The 16,929-nt window shown below is 46.3% G+C and overlaps 1 protein-coding gene across 4 annotated transcripts in view; it reads left to right on the top strand.

Annotated features, from left to right (window-relative positions):
* Positions 1–16,929, top strand: part of BAHD1 (bromo adjacent homology domain containing 1) — a 486,847-nt gene that overhangs the window by 211,247 nt on the left and 258,671 nt on the right. The window contains exon 1 of one of the 4 annotated variants that reach the window (XM_069208583.1): positions 15,013–15,511. The exons of the other annotated variants lie outside the window; for them this stretch is intronic. The gene's annotated coding sequence lies outside the window, so the exon portion shown is untranslated. Of the gene's footprint in view, positions 1–15,012; positions 15,512–16,929 lie in introns of those variants that run through there. 4 annotated transcript variants of the gene reach the window in all.

Genomic DNA, 16,929 nt, shown 5'->3' with positions numbered 1-16,929 from the left:
CTTTTTTTCCCCTTGGAATAGAAAGATAGAGGATTTTAATGTGACCTGTCGGGGTAATCATTATCTTGCTAGGAGAATGTTGTGTTTCTAGGTGCTCGGTCGGTGCTCAGGTGACATTCTTAAATACATTCATTCTCATTTAATCTGAGCTTTGGCATCAATATCTGCCTGATTTTGCCTGGTATTCCAGGAACCTCTCAAATGTGACAATTGAAAAACACGTAACACTCTCTGGTCACTGAGACATGCACATAAGCTTGCAGACTTACATGCTGAATTTCTCATTCATAAGCCCACTCTAAAGACTAATGAATGTGCAGTGCTTGTGTGCAAAGCACAATATTTAGGTCTTCAAGCAGACCATGATGTCTGTGATTACTTTTGAATAAAGCAACTTTTTTTAGGTTGAGCGTAAGCATATGACCTTTTGTATACTTTTAAGTATACTTCTTCTGTGGGCTTCCAGCTAGTTTCAGTGTCATTTAAAAATCCTTGCTTGCTAGTGGTCAGTCATGCCTCTTTGTCCTACCTTCTTCTGTGTGGGAGCAGAGACCATCTACTGTGTAATTACACTTTGTCCTGTTTATCCAGTCTGTTGGGGACTTTTTTCTTTTACTTTGTTTCCTGCTCATGTCCAGGGAAGCCTCCCTTTTCATTTGAAGAACATTCTTCCTCTGAGATTAGCTGTAAACAAGGCTGTTATCTTGGTCACATTTGGTCTTTGTGGGCTCTCTGCACCCTCTCTCAGCTGCCTGGCTCCTGCCCTTCCCTGGCTTGGATTTTCTTTACCAAGTGTGCCTGCCTGTGTACTGAGAGCAAGGGTGGAGGATAACTTGTAATTGCTTATAGTTTAGGCACCAAGCTCTACCAGGGCTCCACAATCCTTAGAGACAGTGCCCACTTCTGCTCCATACTGGGATCCCACTCGCAGCTCCATCAGTGCACCTCAGTTCACACACTCCAAGCCCTCAGCTGTACCAGGAACCCTACACACGCTGTCTGAAAGAGCACCTCAGTTCCTACAGTTTGTACACTCTGCTGCTCTAGGACTGGAACCTCTGGCACAGCTCCATCAGAGCATCTCAATTCACAAAATCCAAGCCCTCAGCCGTGCCCGTTCCAGGAACCCCACAAATGCTGTCTATCAGAGCACCTCAGTTCTTGCAATCAGTACACACTGCTGATATAAAGTACAAGAGGCACTCATTATAACATGAAAAATAATAGTACTCATGAGTCAGTATACATAGGCAATGTTTTGTCATATATTTCTGAAAATTAATAGGATTATTTCCAACATAATCCCCAATTACAGTATCACTTTCCAAATCCAAATATTAGAATTAATTGATCTGTTGTTCCAAGATTGCTATGATCCAAAGTCCAAGTCCAGATTTCTCTAATCAAAGTTCAATCATATTCTTCAAAAGATGATATAGCTTATTATTTATACTTTAGCAGCCGCATCCAAATTGATAGCCAGTCCAGAATTTCTCAAATCAAGGTTCAATCATATTCTTCAATGATTAATTTTGCTTATACCTTATATGATTAGGTATATCTCCCTCACTTGGGTTTACTAACGATTCACATTGATTGTTCCCCTTCCCCCCATGCACTTCTATCCTTACCTCTATCTCTTCTCTGGATCATCTTATTATTATATTTATTATCATGTTTTAATACAATTTTTGTGATATTCCTTAGTTCTTTTTTAATACCTTTTTTCACTTTCACCAATTAGAATTTTGCGTTATATTGGGCGTGTATTGTCCCTCTATACTTATTGCTTTATTTTCCTAATATGGCTGCCATGAATGACCGATTGGAATAATGACGTGTTTTTCTGTAGAGTCCGTTCTTTGTGTTGATGTCATTTTGAGCCAACGGCGGGACCATATACATCTGACATTTATATACTATTACCGTTTAATATAATGTTTGCGATATTCATAAGCCATCTTCTTACCTCTTCACTCCTATTAATTATAACTTTGCGTTATATTGGACTTGTATAGTCCCTTTATACTTGTTGTTCCATATTTCCAATATGGCTGCCATGAATGACCGCTTTGAACATGGACTGTTTCTTTTGTACAGTCCGTTTTTTTGTGTCGATGCTATTTTCAGCCGACGACGGGACTACAAATACCGGATACTTTTCGTCGCACAATTTTTTATACTCCCGTACACTGTTGGTGACTGGCCATATATTATTGGACCCGTCCACCTTGTTTGGGACACGCACTCTCTCTAATTTCGGATTTTTATGGCTATACCGATTTCGCTAAATCGCGGATCCTCATAATTCAGGTAAGGCTGAAACAGCCTATTAAATGACTATTGCGGTCTTTACAGTACCGCTATTTTCACTTCTCTTTGGGACAATCGCGTACACACTGCATATTTTATTCACAGCATAGAATATTTGATTCTTTATACCTACTGCACTCGTTGTATATAGTACTAAGTATTCCCCCCCTGTTTTCAGTCTTTTTGGTTCTTCAGAACCTTTCGGCATTCGCGTTCACATGCCCGTTACGAGCCCGACTTGTATCCGAATCGGAATATTGGTATGTGCTTTCCTTGACTCCCCTTTTTTCAAAAATGTATTGCTTCACTTCATGATTTGAACTAACTTGTGTCATTTTGTGACTTTAAGGGAAGGAACTATATTAACATCTATCACGTTGCTTCTAATATGTATATTACAATTGTATGGGCTTTGAAGCTTACTTTATTCACTTTTCTATTTCGGTGCACATCTTTCTCACAAGAGATATATGTATATATATTGCTTGGGATGCTCTCTCACCCCTTTTTCTTGCTGGTTCTGTGTATAAAATACGATTTGATATCGACCTTAATTGTTTTTCTTTGTTTTTTGTAACTTTTTTGTAATTTCACTACAGTCACAAAGTGTATTGTGTTCTTGTAATTTGGTTTCTGTAAAATATTGTTTTATACATTAATATGTTCCTTCTTGTTTTTCTATACATTACAACTATGTTATCTTACTTTTTGTATGGTCGTATGTTACTTTACAGCCCTGAAGAAGCCCATGTATAGGGCGAAACGCGTTGGCTGCTTTCTCTTACGAACCAGTGCTAATTAAAAACTCTTTGGAAGAAACCAACAGACATTTGGCATCATTACTTTTTTGATTATATTGGACTTTGTATATATTTATTGTATTTCACCTGATGGATCAAGTGGTGCACCCCCTTATTATGCTTTTAGCATCTATCAAGACCTTTTGGGTGTGGTCTTTCAAGAGTGCACCATTTCAAGATTCGACATTCTTCGTTGATATTCACCTCGCTACCCAGAGCGCCTAGTTTTCTCCCAGTACAATACACCCAGACGTAGTTAGAGTACAGTACACACTGCTGCTCTAGTACTGGGACCGCAGGCGCAGCTCAGTCAGTGCACCACAGTTCTCACACTCCAAGCCCTCAACCGTGCCAGGAACCCCACACACACTATCTGCCAGAGCACCTCAGTTCTTGCAGTCAGTACACTCTGCTGCTCCAGTACTGGGACCTCTGGCACAGCTCCATCGGTGCACCTCAGTTCACACACTCCAAGCCCTCAGCCGTGCCAGGAACCCCACACACGCTGTCTGCCAGAGCACCTCAGTTCTTACAGTCAGTACACTCTGCTGCTTCAGTACTGAGACCTCTGGCGCAGCTCCATCAGTGCACCTCAGTTCTACCCCAGCGAGGTAACTTCCTTTCCTATACTGGGACCCTGCTCACATAAAGTTCCATTAGAGCAGCTCAATTCTAATATTCAGTCTCACTGCAAGCCAATACTTGACCCAAAACAGGAATACACAGCTCAGCCAGTGCACCTCAAGTGTAACATCCAACGCCACTGTTGATGGGAACCACCCCAGCTCCTCCAGAGTCCATCAATTCTAACATTCAGTGCACATTTCTTCTCAGTACTAAGGCTCACACATGCCCTCCAGGACTCCTCGCTTCTGTTGTTCAGAGGCAATGCCACTCCCATACTGGGCCCTGCTAGCAGCTTCGCCAAGGCACCTACAGGCTAACACTTGGTCAACACTGGCACACCAATACTAGATTCCATACATTGCTCCATTAACATACCTCACTTCTGACCTTGTGTGCCATTACTATTCTAGTACTGCAGCCCATATACAACTCTGTCAGTGCACCTCAACCCTAACCTGCAACGCCCCATTATTCCAATACCAGGAATTACATGGCGCTCCGTTTCTCTTTGCTCAACCCCTGCATTTCTGTTATTCCAGCACTGGGCTAGGACACTGCTCTGTCTAGACCCCCAATCATGATCTAAAATGCCCCCATATTGCTGTATTGGGGTTCAAATACAACTTTTATGCCCCTCCAGCTGTTCTATAGTGCCCCCTGATGCTCCACACTCTGACTTCTGTTTGAGGACACGGGAGCCAATTAAATATATTCTTAGCTGCCATCTTTATTTGGGAGGGTCTGTTTTACCTATCTCGCTCCATTCTTTCCTTTGCTCTGTTAACTCTCAATGTTTTCTTTCTCCCCTAGTTTTCTCTTTCCAGCTCTTAAAATCCACACATTAACTGTTTTGCTCTTTCTTTCAACTGTTTATTTCTACTCCTCTCCCTTTTTTATTTCCCTTTTTCTCTTGCTACCTCCGCTTTCAAACTTTCAAAAACGTGGTTCTTTCCTGGTTTTGTTCCTCTTTTTCTTCATCAGGCGTTCATTCTTTCACTATTTTTTCTCTTCCTTCCATTCTTTCATTGTTTTTTTTATTTGCCGTTTCCTTTGACTGGATATGCGTCATATCACTTTTTTTTTTTTTAGATCTTTCTTACTTCCTTTCTCTGATGTTTTTCATATCTTTATCTGTCAATTCACATTTTACTATAAATACTTCTTTTTCCCATCTGTATGTGAAACCACAAGTTATTTGTCGGGACCCAGAGTGTCAAAGTGGTTTTCCTATTCTATGTCGGTGGGAAATGTGTCAGTACATACTTGCCCTGGTTCTTTAGTTGCTTATTTCTCTCATCATCTCTCTTTTTTTCTCTAATGTTCATTTTTCTCTTTTTTGTTCCACACTTCTTTCATTCTTTTTTCCTCTTTTGATTTAGTTTGCTAGCTTTCTTCCTTTCTTTTGTCTCACACATTTGCTCTATTTCTTTTCTTAGTTGTGTTTCCATTTTCTTGTTCTTTCTTTCCCTTCTTTCTTTTATTTATTTGTGACCTTGTATTTCTTCCTTTTGTGTGTTGAATTCCCTTTGCTTCTCTTTTTCTACCCCATCAGCCTTCTCTCCTGAGGCCTAGTTATCAATGGAGCAACAGGTGCAGTGGCACTGGGGCCCAGAGACCTATGGACCTCACTCAACTCTAATTAATGCTGTATTTTGCTACCGAAATTGCAGTCAACCATTTTCCTTTTTTACTCCACGTCCCATGACAGCATTACTACGTCATTTGTCCTCTCCATCTTTACTCCTGACTCCCTTTTTCCTTTCGTCCCAAATTATATTTTTGTTAGGGTGTTTTGAGCATTATACTCTAATGCCAAAAGTTTATTTCTGATAAAGGTTTATATGATAATTGTATATGTTTTAATATAGAAGAAGAAGGTAAATGGAAGTGCTTTAGTAAATGCTGGGCCACTGCTAGTGGGAATGTGTCTCACTAAGGAAGCCAAACACAAGCATGGTGAGCTACATTTGTGGCACAAGTTTGTCTGCCACCACTGCCCCGCTCATACGCTGTGCTCCGAAGGAGTATAGGCTTATGTTCAACCTAGACAAAGAAGTGGCTATGCAAAAACTGCTTAAGTCCTGTCGGACCTCATTAGTATGGCTGCCAGTGCAGTGAAAATACACCTTTGATGCTTCAGCACGCATGGTTGAAGTCTTTGTTAGAGGTTCAGTAGAAAGTCATTGGCCCACCACTGAAATTAAAAAAGTTTTTTTATCCCTCCTCCCATCATGTCTTTCTGTTCTAAAAATAGACAAAGTATAATGGATGTGGGATATACAAGTAGTACCCAATAAACCCTAGTCCTCTTTCCAACTGGCAGAGGCTTATAAAACCTTCAAGGCCGAGACCTTTTGCCATAAATCTGCGTTAGTCACCACTATTTCCTTTGACTTGACCCCCTACTCCAAGAGGATGCACTTCAGAGCCAGGCCTCAAAAACAGCTTAAGTCCCATTCACTTCCCCAGGGCTCCTCCATCTTCATCTCAGGATGTTTACTCCACTCCAGGGGCAATCTTTGTCTCGACTTTCATCATTAAACCCAAACCTGCAATCAGCGCTGATGCATGGGTAAAGTTGATGGTGTGGAACAACTGTGCTCTGTAGCTTTCCCAACACCTTTATCTATCTCTTCTTCATTAGGAATTATAGGATGGTCTGCAGGAGGGCAGGAGTCTCTTGATTTTAGAAGAAACAGAGCCCATCTTGCTCTCAGAAAAAGCGCATATATACGATTCCCTTTATTGTTAAAATTAAGGGGGATAAGCTGCTGTCCTATCATTAATCTGGCTGACCTCAACGAGTTCCTGCCTCTAAAAGTTCAAAGTACTGACTTTAGCCCTGGGCCTTCTATTTTATTTTTGATCCCTTAGTGCTGTCTCACTAACACAAAACACTGCCTTCTGGTCTGCAAGCCCCCCGTCATAATAATCTTGGCTCAGGTGGCTTCTTTCTGTGGCTCCAAAAAGTCCACTGCTATTCTTACCTGGGTGGTTACCTAGTATGCTCTTCATCGCGGATGACTGCCACACCCATTCTGATGGATACAACTACCTGTGGATTCCTCACCTCATGAATACTCCCATGGCGCCAGCATTCGACGGAAATCTTCTTACTAGTCTCTGCACGTCGACGAGGACGTCACTGTCTCGCATGCGACGCCGTCTGACGTCATACAGGCAATAAGAGGTCCTCGACGACGTGCAGACGTCAGTTCCCTTTTTTCCGTGCATTCGAAACGGTTATCTTCGAGGGAGCAACTGTTACTCTTGCGGTTACAGTGTATATCTTGCTGCGTACTCTTTCTCTGTGGAAATAATGTCGCAGAGAAAGTCTGGATTTAAGCCTTGTCGTGAGTGTGGAGGCAAGATGTCGGTGACGGATCCTCATTCCGATTGCCTTTGGTGTTTGAGCTCCGACCACGACGTCTCGACTTGTGATTCGTGTCAGCACATGAATCCGAAGGCCCTTAAAGAACGCGAGGCGAAGCTGTTTATGGCCAAGTCAAAGGAGAAGCATCACAAGAAAAAGTCTTCTCCAAGACATCGGCGTCATCGAGACTCCCGGCGCCGTAGAGAATCTCGGCGTCATTCAAGGGAGGCTCGTTCCAGGTCTCCGGATCGGCGCCGGAGGACATGGGAGGTCAGCCCCACGGTGACGCCGCATCCTTCGACGCCGTTGCTCTCTCCGGCGTCTCCAACTTCACCTGGACAGGCGTCGGTGATTGAGGTATTGGAGCCTCAAGTGTTTTCTCCGGCGCAGACGCCGAGGCCGGCGTCGGGGTCGCCTCCGAGTCAGGCACCCCAGTATCCGGCTTTTCCCACCCCTGGAGCCGATAGTTCCGCATTCTTGAATGCGATGTATTCCATCTTCCAACAGATGGCTCCAGGGGGTGCTCCGGCTGGGCCTTTGGCCTTTTCTTTGGGTGATCCTGCGCCTCTTCGGCCGGCACCCTTTATGCCCTTTCTCCCGTTTGGGAACGTGGGCTCGGCGCCAGTGTCGGCGCCGGTGGCCGCTCCGATGGCTTCGGAGGGATTGGCCCCAGGGATTTCCATCCCGTCGACGTCGAGATTTCGGCCTGTGACTCCGGTGGGTCCATCCGTTTCATCTGCTCTTCAGTCGGCGCCGAAGTTACCTGTGGAGCCGGATGCGGCGTCGGTGGCTTCGGAAGATCGGCGCCGATCTCCGACTTCGGCGGAGGTATTGTCGACTCCGCGGATTGAGCAACGACTGCATTCAAGGAGGCGTGCTCTCCGGGTACTAGAGGAGCAGGAGTACCAACGAGCCCTAGAGGACTCGGGTGATGGGCTGCGTGGACTGGAGTCGGCCAGTGGGCTGGACACTTCCCCTGAGTGGGACCTTTCGTCCCCGGGGGAATATACCGAGGAAGCTGCTTCCTTTCATACAGTGGTACGGAAGGCAGCTAGTTTTTTGGACCTGCCTTTGCCGGTGGTGGAGGCGAAACAAAACCTTTTGACAGAGGTGTTGCATCCGGCCTCAGCCGCGGCGCAGCCTCTATTACCTTTTAATGACGCTCTGCTGGATCCGGTTTTAGAGGTGTGGAAGAAGCCGGCATCTTCCCCAGCAGTTCACAGAGCCGTGGCCAGGAGGTATCGGACGGCTCCAACTGATCCTGGTTTCCTATCTAGGCACCCTACGCCGGAGAGCTTGGTTGTGCAGGCCTCCTGTTCGTCCAAGTCAGCGCCGGGTTCTTTTCCGACGGTGCCGGGGGACAGAGATTCAAAAAAGCTGGAGGCGCAGTCGAAGAAGATTTTTTCGTCCTGCAGTCTGGCTTTAAAAGCCACCAATGCAACCTGTATCCTGGGGAGGTATATTCATGCTCTGATGGATGACATCTCCTCTTCGTTTACAGAGCTTCCCCAGGGTCTTTTGGATCTTGTCTCTGATGCCCAGGCTGCTGCGACCCAAATTATCCAGACGGGACTGGATACCACCGACTCGGTAGCCAGAGCAATGGGCACAACTGTGGTGGAAAGGAGACAGGCCTGGCTCCGTAACTCGGGCTTTTCGGCAGATGTACAGTCCACATTGTTGGATCTCCCGTTTGATGGGGACAAACTGTTTGGGGCTAAGGCTGATTCGGCCTTGGAACGGTTTAAGGAGAGCAGGGCCACGGCTAAGTCGCTGGGACTCCAAGCTCCTTCTTCCACGGCCTCTTCCAGATTCTTCAGGAGGTTTCGTGGATTTGGGCGTGGCTCTTCCTCCTCTTCCTTTCGGGGAAGATATCAGCAACCTGCCTCTTCCCATCCCTATAGATCTTTTAGGGGGAGGGGTAGGGTCCGCACCAGGGGAGCTTCTCAGCAGCACTCTGCCTCTTCCTCATCCTCTGGCGGGGTGCAGCAGGGGAAGCAGCCTTAGGCTTCCACCATTTCCCACTCACTCCTCTCCTGTAGGGGGAAGATTACAGCATTTTCTCACCAAATGGGAGACTGTTACGTCGGACACTTGGGTTCTCAGTGTTGTGGGAAAAGGCTACACCCTTCCCTTTCGGGAGTTTCCGCCCCTCATCCCGCCCCGCCCTTCGTATTGTTCACAAGAACACCTCCTGTTGCTAGAACAGGAGGTAGAAGTCCTCCTTTTAAAGGGCGCGGTGGAGTTGGTCCCGGAGCAGGAAAGGGGTCAAGGAGTTTACTCAAGGTATTTCCTGATTCCCAAGAAGGATGGTCGTTTGAGACCAATTCTGGACCTGAGGATCTTGAATTGGTTCCTCAAGCAGGAAAAGTTCAAGATGCTGACCCTAGCACAGGTGCTTTTGGCGTTGAACATGGAAGACTGGATGGTGTCTGTCGACTTGCAGGATGCTTACTTTCATATCCCGATACTCAAGTCACACAGGAAGTATCTCCGGTTTGTGGTGGGATCGCAACACTACCAGTTTGCGGTCCTTCCGTTTGGTCTTACTTCAGCACCTCGAGTCTTCACGAAGGTGATGTCGGTGGTTGCGGCAGAGCTCAGAAGGAAGGGGATAGCAGTATTCCCTTACTTGGACGATTGGTTAATCAAAGCCAAGTCCCCGGAGCTTGTGTTGCGTCATCTGCGGTCAACAACCCAGTTGTTGTTCGACCTGGGCTTTTCGGTGAACGAGCCCAAATCTCACCTAGAGCCCTCTCAGCGCCTCCTGTTCATAGGGGCAGTACTGGATACAACATTGGGTCGGGCCTTTCCTCCGCCTCAGCGGATTCAAGATATTCAGGATTTGGTTCCAATGTTTCGAAATGGAGCGGTAGTTCCAGTCCTCAAGGTCCTTCGTCTGCTCGGTCTTTTTGCCTCCTGCATTCTGTTGGTCATGCATGCTCGCTGGCACATGAGGGCTCTTCAGTGGTGCCTCCGAAGGCAGTGGTCTCAACACAGAGGGGATCTAGAGGGTACTGTCAAGATCTCCAGAGATGCTGCTGTGGATTTGAAGTGGTGGATTGCAAGCAACAATCTTTCACAAGGAAAGCCGTTCCAGCAGTCGCCACCAGTGACAACAGTCATAACGGATGCTTCCACTCTAGGGTGGGGAGCTCATCTGGGGGATCTGGAGATCAAAGGTCTTTGGTCTCCAGAGGAACAGATTTTTCACATCAATCTGTTAGAGTTACGGGCTGTACGTCTGGCTCTCAAGGCCTTCCTCCCTTCCCTTCGTGGTCAGTCGGTACAGGTCCTAACGGACAATACTACCACGATGTGGTACATAAACAAGCAGGGAGGAGTGGGGTCGTACCTTCTCTGCAGAGAAGCTCTTCGACTATGGTCCTGGGCAAAGGACCATCGGATTTGCTTGATAGCAAACCATCTGGCCGGAGTCTTGAACGTGCGTGCGGACAGTCTCAGTCGCCACTTCTCGGCAGACCACGAGTGGCGTCTCCATCCAGATCAAGTCCGTTTAATCTTCCAGAAGTGGGGGTTTCCTCGGGTAGATCTGTTCGCCACTCGAGAGAACGCGCATTGTCCGTTGTTCTGCAGCCTTCAGTATCCGATGCAGGAAGCGTTGGGGGACGCGTTTCAAATGACCTGGTGCGGCCAGTTGCTTTACGCGTTTCCTCCCATACCCTTGATTCCTCGAGTATTGAGGAAGATTCGCCAAGACCGGGCTCTAGTAATCTTAATAGCTCCGGATTGGCCAAGGAGGGTGTGGTACTCCGACCTTCTCCAACTCTCAACGTGCCCGCCGCTCCGTCTCCCTTTCAGGGCAGACCTCCTCTCACAGTCGCAGGGGCAGGTTCTACACCCCAACCTCCAGAGTCTGCACCTACATGCCTGGAGATTGAACGAGGCAACCTGAGTTCCTTCTCTCTCCCGCCTGAGGTAGTGGATGTTATATTAGCGGCCAGGCGACACTCCACTAAATCTATCTACGCTAATAGGTGGTCTAAATTTGTTGCGTGGTGTGGAGAGAGGCAGATTGATCCTTTACATGCTCATCTATCGGACGTTTTGTCTTTTGCTCTATCTCTGGCGCAAAAAGGTTGTGCAGTGGCTACCATTAAAGGTTATTTATCGGCCTTGTCAGCCTTCATATGTCTTCCAGACCAACCATCTTTATTTAAATCCCCTATTGTTATCAGATTCTTGAAAGGTCTTCTAAATCAATATCCTCCAAAGCCATTCGTTATGCCGCAATGGGATTTGTCCTTAGTCCTGACTTTCCTTATGGGGTCCCCTTTTGAACCTATGCATTCTTGCCCCTTGAGGTATTTGGTTTTAAAAACAGTCTTCCTGATAGCTAGAACATCAGCAAGGAGAGTGAGTGAGTTGCAGGCCTTATCAGTAAAACCCCCTTATACAACTTTTTATGGGGATAAGGTGGTGTTGAGGACCAAGGCTGCTTTCCTCCCGAAGGTTGTTTCACCCTTCCATTTGGCTCAGGCAATTACTTTGTCCACGTTCTATCCTCCGCCTCATCCTTCCAAAGAGGAAGAAAGACTGCACCGTCTGGACCCAAAGAGAGCGTTGAGCTTCTTTATCGATAGAACAAGGGATTTCAGGCTGGAGGATCAGCTGTTTATTGGATACGTGGGCAAGAGGAGAGGAAAGGCAGTCCACAAGAGAACACTATCCAGGTGGGTTGTTCTTTGCATTAAAATATGTTACTCTTTGGCAAAGAAGGATCCTCCTGAGGGCATTAGAGCTCATTCCACCAGAGCTAAGTCGGCCACTTCGGCCTTAGCCAGAGGTGTTCCTGTGGTCGACATCTGCAAGGCCGCAACTTGGTCGTCCCTTCACACTTTTGCAAAACATTACTGTTTAGATTCTGAGGTTAGAAGGGACGGCCATTTTGCACGGTCAGTGCTGCAGGATTTCTTGGTTTGACCATTTAGGCACCCACCGCCGGGCGTGGTACTGCTTTGGGACTCTATTCGTGAGGTGAGGAATCCACAGGTAGTTGTATCCATCAGAAGAACGAGTTACTTACCTTCGGTAACGACTTTTCTGGTGGATACATTAGCTACCTGTGGATTCCTCACGGTCCCACACGCCTCCCCGTTGCCTTTATGGTCTTGCCAAGTAATCCTTGAGTGCGCTCCTCTTGGTCCTTGAGGGTGCAATAGATGTATATATATAATATATTTATATATATATATATGTGTATATGTGTATATATCTTTATGTATATACTTGGTGTGTGTATATATTTTAAAAGAGAGAGTTTTATATATATATATATATATATATGTACATAAAAAGATTTACAGTTATTCATACAATGTGGTGTATTTTACAATATAATGGATGTTGCCTTGCTCTTTCATTGCATTGCCTGGTTGTTCTCATGCACGTAAAAAATGATTGGTACTGACGTCTGCACGTCGTCGAGGACCTCTTATTGCCTGTATGACGTCAGACGGCGTCGCGTGCGAGACAGTGACGTCCTCGTCGACGTGCAGAGACTAGTAAGAAGATTTCCGTCGAATGCTGGCGCCATGGGAGTATTCATGAGGTGAGGAATCCACAGGTAGCTAATGTATCCACCAGAAAAGTCGTTACCGAAGGTAAGTAACTTGTTCGTCTGGCTCTTGTCCTTCAGACCATCTTCTGACTTAGTTATTCATTGAACTATGCAAAATTCTTCTTGGTCATTTCAAGAAGGATTCAGTTCATAGGCTGTCATTGTGAGCTCCTAACTTGGAAAGACTGTTCTCCATGGAGAAAGTATCATCCATCACACAATGGATTTTTCCTACAGAAGAATGCCTAGTCTGCATGGTAGTTCTGCTCGTTTTTAAGAGTCCTGGGGCCTGATTTATACTTTTTTTAGTGCCACATTTGCGTCATTTTTTGACGCAAACGTTACACAAACTTACAAAATTAAATTATATTTTGTAAGTTTGCGCCGCTTTTGCTTCAGAAAATGACGCTAAAAAAGTATAAATATATAAAAAATATATAAATATAAACGGCGCTAAAAAAGTATAAATCACCCTTGGTGTCTTGCACTGTGGTTGTAATTCAAGCAAAAATCCACTGAAGCTGCGCCAGCTGGCAGAGTTAAGGAATTAGTTGAGGGACAGAAAGAGGACTTTGTAGACCCTAATATGTATGCACTGTCACCCTCGTGCCAAATATTGCACGTCTCCTTTTTACCATAAGGAAATGGTGAGAATGCACATGCATCTGCATAGGGCACAGGATCCTGGCTGCATACAATGCACAGCTGCATACGATACACATCTGCATATGTGTTAACTTGTACGAAATGTTCAGATTATAAATAGTTTCTGTCTTCTTACTAGGTGGTGGAGCACCCTTACGCTGACAATGTGAGTGAACCCAAGGGCTATGCCTAATGAAGAAGTCATTCTAAGGGTAATTCTAGCATCTAGTTTTTAGGTTCGTGAATACTGCTGCGATAATTGATGGGTGTTTATCAACAACGTTTCTAATATTTGCACGTGATTGGGATTGTTTGGTGGGCAGTTCTTATCTGTGCAAATCAAAATCAAAGGTTCCAAAGCATCTTTATAAGGCGGATAAAACAATTATAGCCACATTGACAGCCAAGATTATTGCAGTGCCTCGGTTACAGAATATAAATATTCCAGTACTCCATGCTGCCTTTGTTCACTTTGTCTCCGGGTTTCCCTTTGCTCCCTTGCCTTTTATGCCATTTAGCTTCTCCGCCCTAGTGCCCGGTAACCATCTAGCCACGTGGACCCCATAGGAAGCCTGCACAGGCTTCCACTTGTCCGACTTTGTCCCCTTGCCCTGTGTTCCAGTTGGTCTTTCTGCCCCATATTTCCCTTGGAGATGGGGTCCTATGTGGCTCACGGCAACACAGCTCTTTATGTCCCTGCTTAACCAACCCCTTAAATCACTTAGCCCCGAATATCCATTTGGTGTCCTGGCACATTCCCGTTGATGTCCTCATTGCCTTAAGTGTTCGTTGAGTACCCTGCCCACTTGTGTAATTTGTGCACCCTTCTTCGTGTGCTGTTTGGCCGTCCTGCCCTATGTAGTGGTCTTTTGCCTGAGTGCCCCTCCCCTACGTGCTTGTGAGCCACCCTCGCCATTTGCATAAGACGGATGCCCCTTGTAGAGTGGCTGTCATGCAGGTCACAAAAAGACAGCGTATCTCGCTCTTGAAACATTAGTATTACTGGTAAATGGATTTGTACCTTGCTACGTAAACAAGTCAGAAAACACCTTATCGGCAACAATGGTTACTTAACTCTCTTTTGTAGTTCTGAGGCACAATTTCTTTAGAGACTTGTCTCAGATTACGAAATATATAATACTTTAGGAACGATTCCCTGCGTGTGTTAGGAACTCGTGCGCAACTCACTCATTGAACAAAAATTGTTGCTACCTTCCTGTGCATTTTTCATGGTTCGTAGCACCGGATTGGTGTAATTTTCCTTTCTAGATGCACACTGATGACTCGTGGTGGTCAGGCAAATCAACATGTCTTAACACTGTAGCTCAGTTCCGGGAACATTCGACAAGAACATCTGACATGTATGTTGCGCGACTTTGTGTGTACGCTCATGCATCGCAGCAAGGTTGCATTTCGCGTTGTGGCTGTACAAGATGTAGTGTATTGTAACAATAACGAACACTAGTATTTTCCGGTTAAGGCAACAGAAGTCCTTGAATTACCGAGCACTCCCATTTCCCGTGCATTAAGGCATAGATTCTGAGGCATCTATCCCACTGTGCTCTACAGAGCCCCGACATACTACAGCATAACAGGAAGTTGTGTAGTTGCCCCTTTCCTGTACACGAAGTTGACAAGCTGACGCGTTGCTTTCCAGCAAAAAATGCGAAGTTCGCCCGTGGACCTGCGAGGCGCGCAGTGACACCTCCGGGCGGCTTTATTTTGTGACGTTACTGGCTTTGGGCGGGCGGCTTCACGAAGATTCACCACAGGGATGACTGGCCCTCAGGCCCCGACACTGGCGGAGTGAATGTTTGCCTCAGATCATCGTGTCAGGTTTTTGTGTAAACAACTCGCCCTCATGTGGGGAGCGCGGAGCCCCATCCCCTCGAGCGGCGCTGATTGCGCTGCTCGCCCCGCGCCTCGCCCCCTCCTCCCGCGGCAGGGGCCGCGCTCGGAGACCGAGCGGAGCAGCGCCGGGTGGGTGGTGTTGTGACGTAGTTGTTGGAATGACGGCACGGGAACCGGCGCAGACCCGTCCGCGGCCGGACCTGCCCCTCGAGGAGCCCCCGCGAGCGCTGCGTTCGGAGTTCCGGCCGCGCCGCCCTCCCTGCCGGCGGTGACGGCGTGCTCCTGTCACGCTCGCTGATGTCGCTTTCCGCCCTGCGTCAGGTAAGTGGAGCAAGCCTGCATCCCCCGCGCGGCGCCCGGCCGGACTCTGCAGCTTCTGAATGATACATGCACCGTGCACCTACAAGATTGCTGCTGTGGGGGCGCATTCAAGTGCCCCCCGGCTAGCCCAACTGCCCAGAACATTCTTCAACCGGAAATAAAGCTGTCCATGCACCGTTCGGGCTGCCAGGGCACGGGGCACCCCAATCAACCTGCTTCCGTCAGCGCGCTTCGTTGCAATCTCGAGCCCTGTCAGGGCGCAATAAACGAGGGGAATGCGTCTTTGTTTGCTCAATGTTTTTGAACGGAACTGTAAGCACGTTTATGCAACTCATGTGGTACTTAATTCACAGCCTTCTCTTTGAATTGCTACCTCATAAGTTGGTGTTGAATCTGGCCAAGACCAAGAAGGCAATTAGTACACGACAGAGGCATCATTTTCGGGTTTTGTTTTACTGGAATGTTTCACCGACGCTGGAAATGAAACTTAAAACAGGGAAGGCAAGCTCAAATACAGTTGTCTGGTGATTGTTGACAGCTAAGAGCACTGTACAGGGAGTGCAGAATTATTAGGCAAGTTGTATTTTTGAGGATTAATTTTATTATTGAACAACAACCATGTTCTCAATGAACCCAAAAAACTCATTAATATCAAAGCTGAATATTTTTGGAAGTAGTTTTTAGTTTGTTTTTAGTTTTAGCTATGTTAGGGGGATATCTGTGTGTGCAGGTGACTATTACTGTGCATAATTATTAGGCAACTTAACAAAAAAAAATATATACCCATTTCAATTATTTATTATTACCAGTGAAACCAATATAACTTCTCAACATTCACAAATATACATTTCTGACATTCAAAAACAAAACAAAAACAAATCAGTGACCAATATAGCCACCTTTCTTTGCAAGGACACTCAAAAGCCTGCCATCCATGGATTCTGTCAGTGTTTTGATCTGTTCACCATCAACATTGCGTGCAGCAGCAACCACAGCCTCCCAGACACTGTTCAGAGAGGTGTACTGTTTTCCCTCCTTGTAAATCTCACATTTGATGATGGACCACAGGTTCTCAATGGGGTTCAGATCAGGTGAACAAGGAGGCCATGTCATTAGATTTCCTTCTTTTATACCCTTTCTTGCCAGCCACGCTGTGGAGTACTTGGACGCGTGTGATGGAGCATTGTCCTGCATGAAAATCATGTTTTTCTTGAAGGATGCAGACTTCTTCCTGTACCACTGCTTGAAGAAGGTGTCTTCCAGGAACTGGCAGTAGGACTGGGAGTTGAGCTTGACTCCATCCTCAACTCAAAAAGGCCCCACAAGCTCATCTTTGATGATACCAGCCCAAACCAGTACTCCACCTCCACCTTGCTGGCGTCTGAGTCGGACTGGAGCTCTCTGCCCTTTACCAATCC

This window comes from Pleurodeles waltl, chromosome 9, assembly GCF_031143425.1.
Source record: "Pleurodeles waltl isolate 20211129_DDA chromosome 9, aPleWal1.hap1.20221129, whole genome shotgun sequence".
Taxonomy (NCBI): Eukaryota; Metazoa; Chordata; class Amphibia; order Caudata; family Salamandridae; genus Pleurodeles; species Pleurodeles waltl.
The sequence above is the reverse complement of the archived record's forward strand: the minus strand, read 5'-3'. Positions and strand labels throughout refer to the sequence as shown.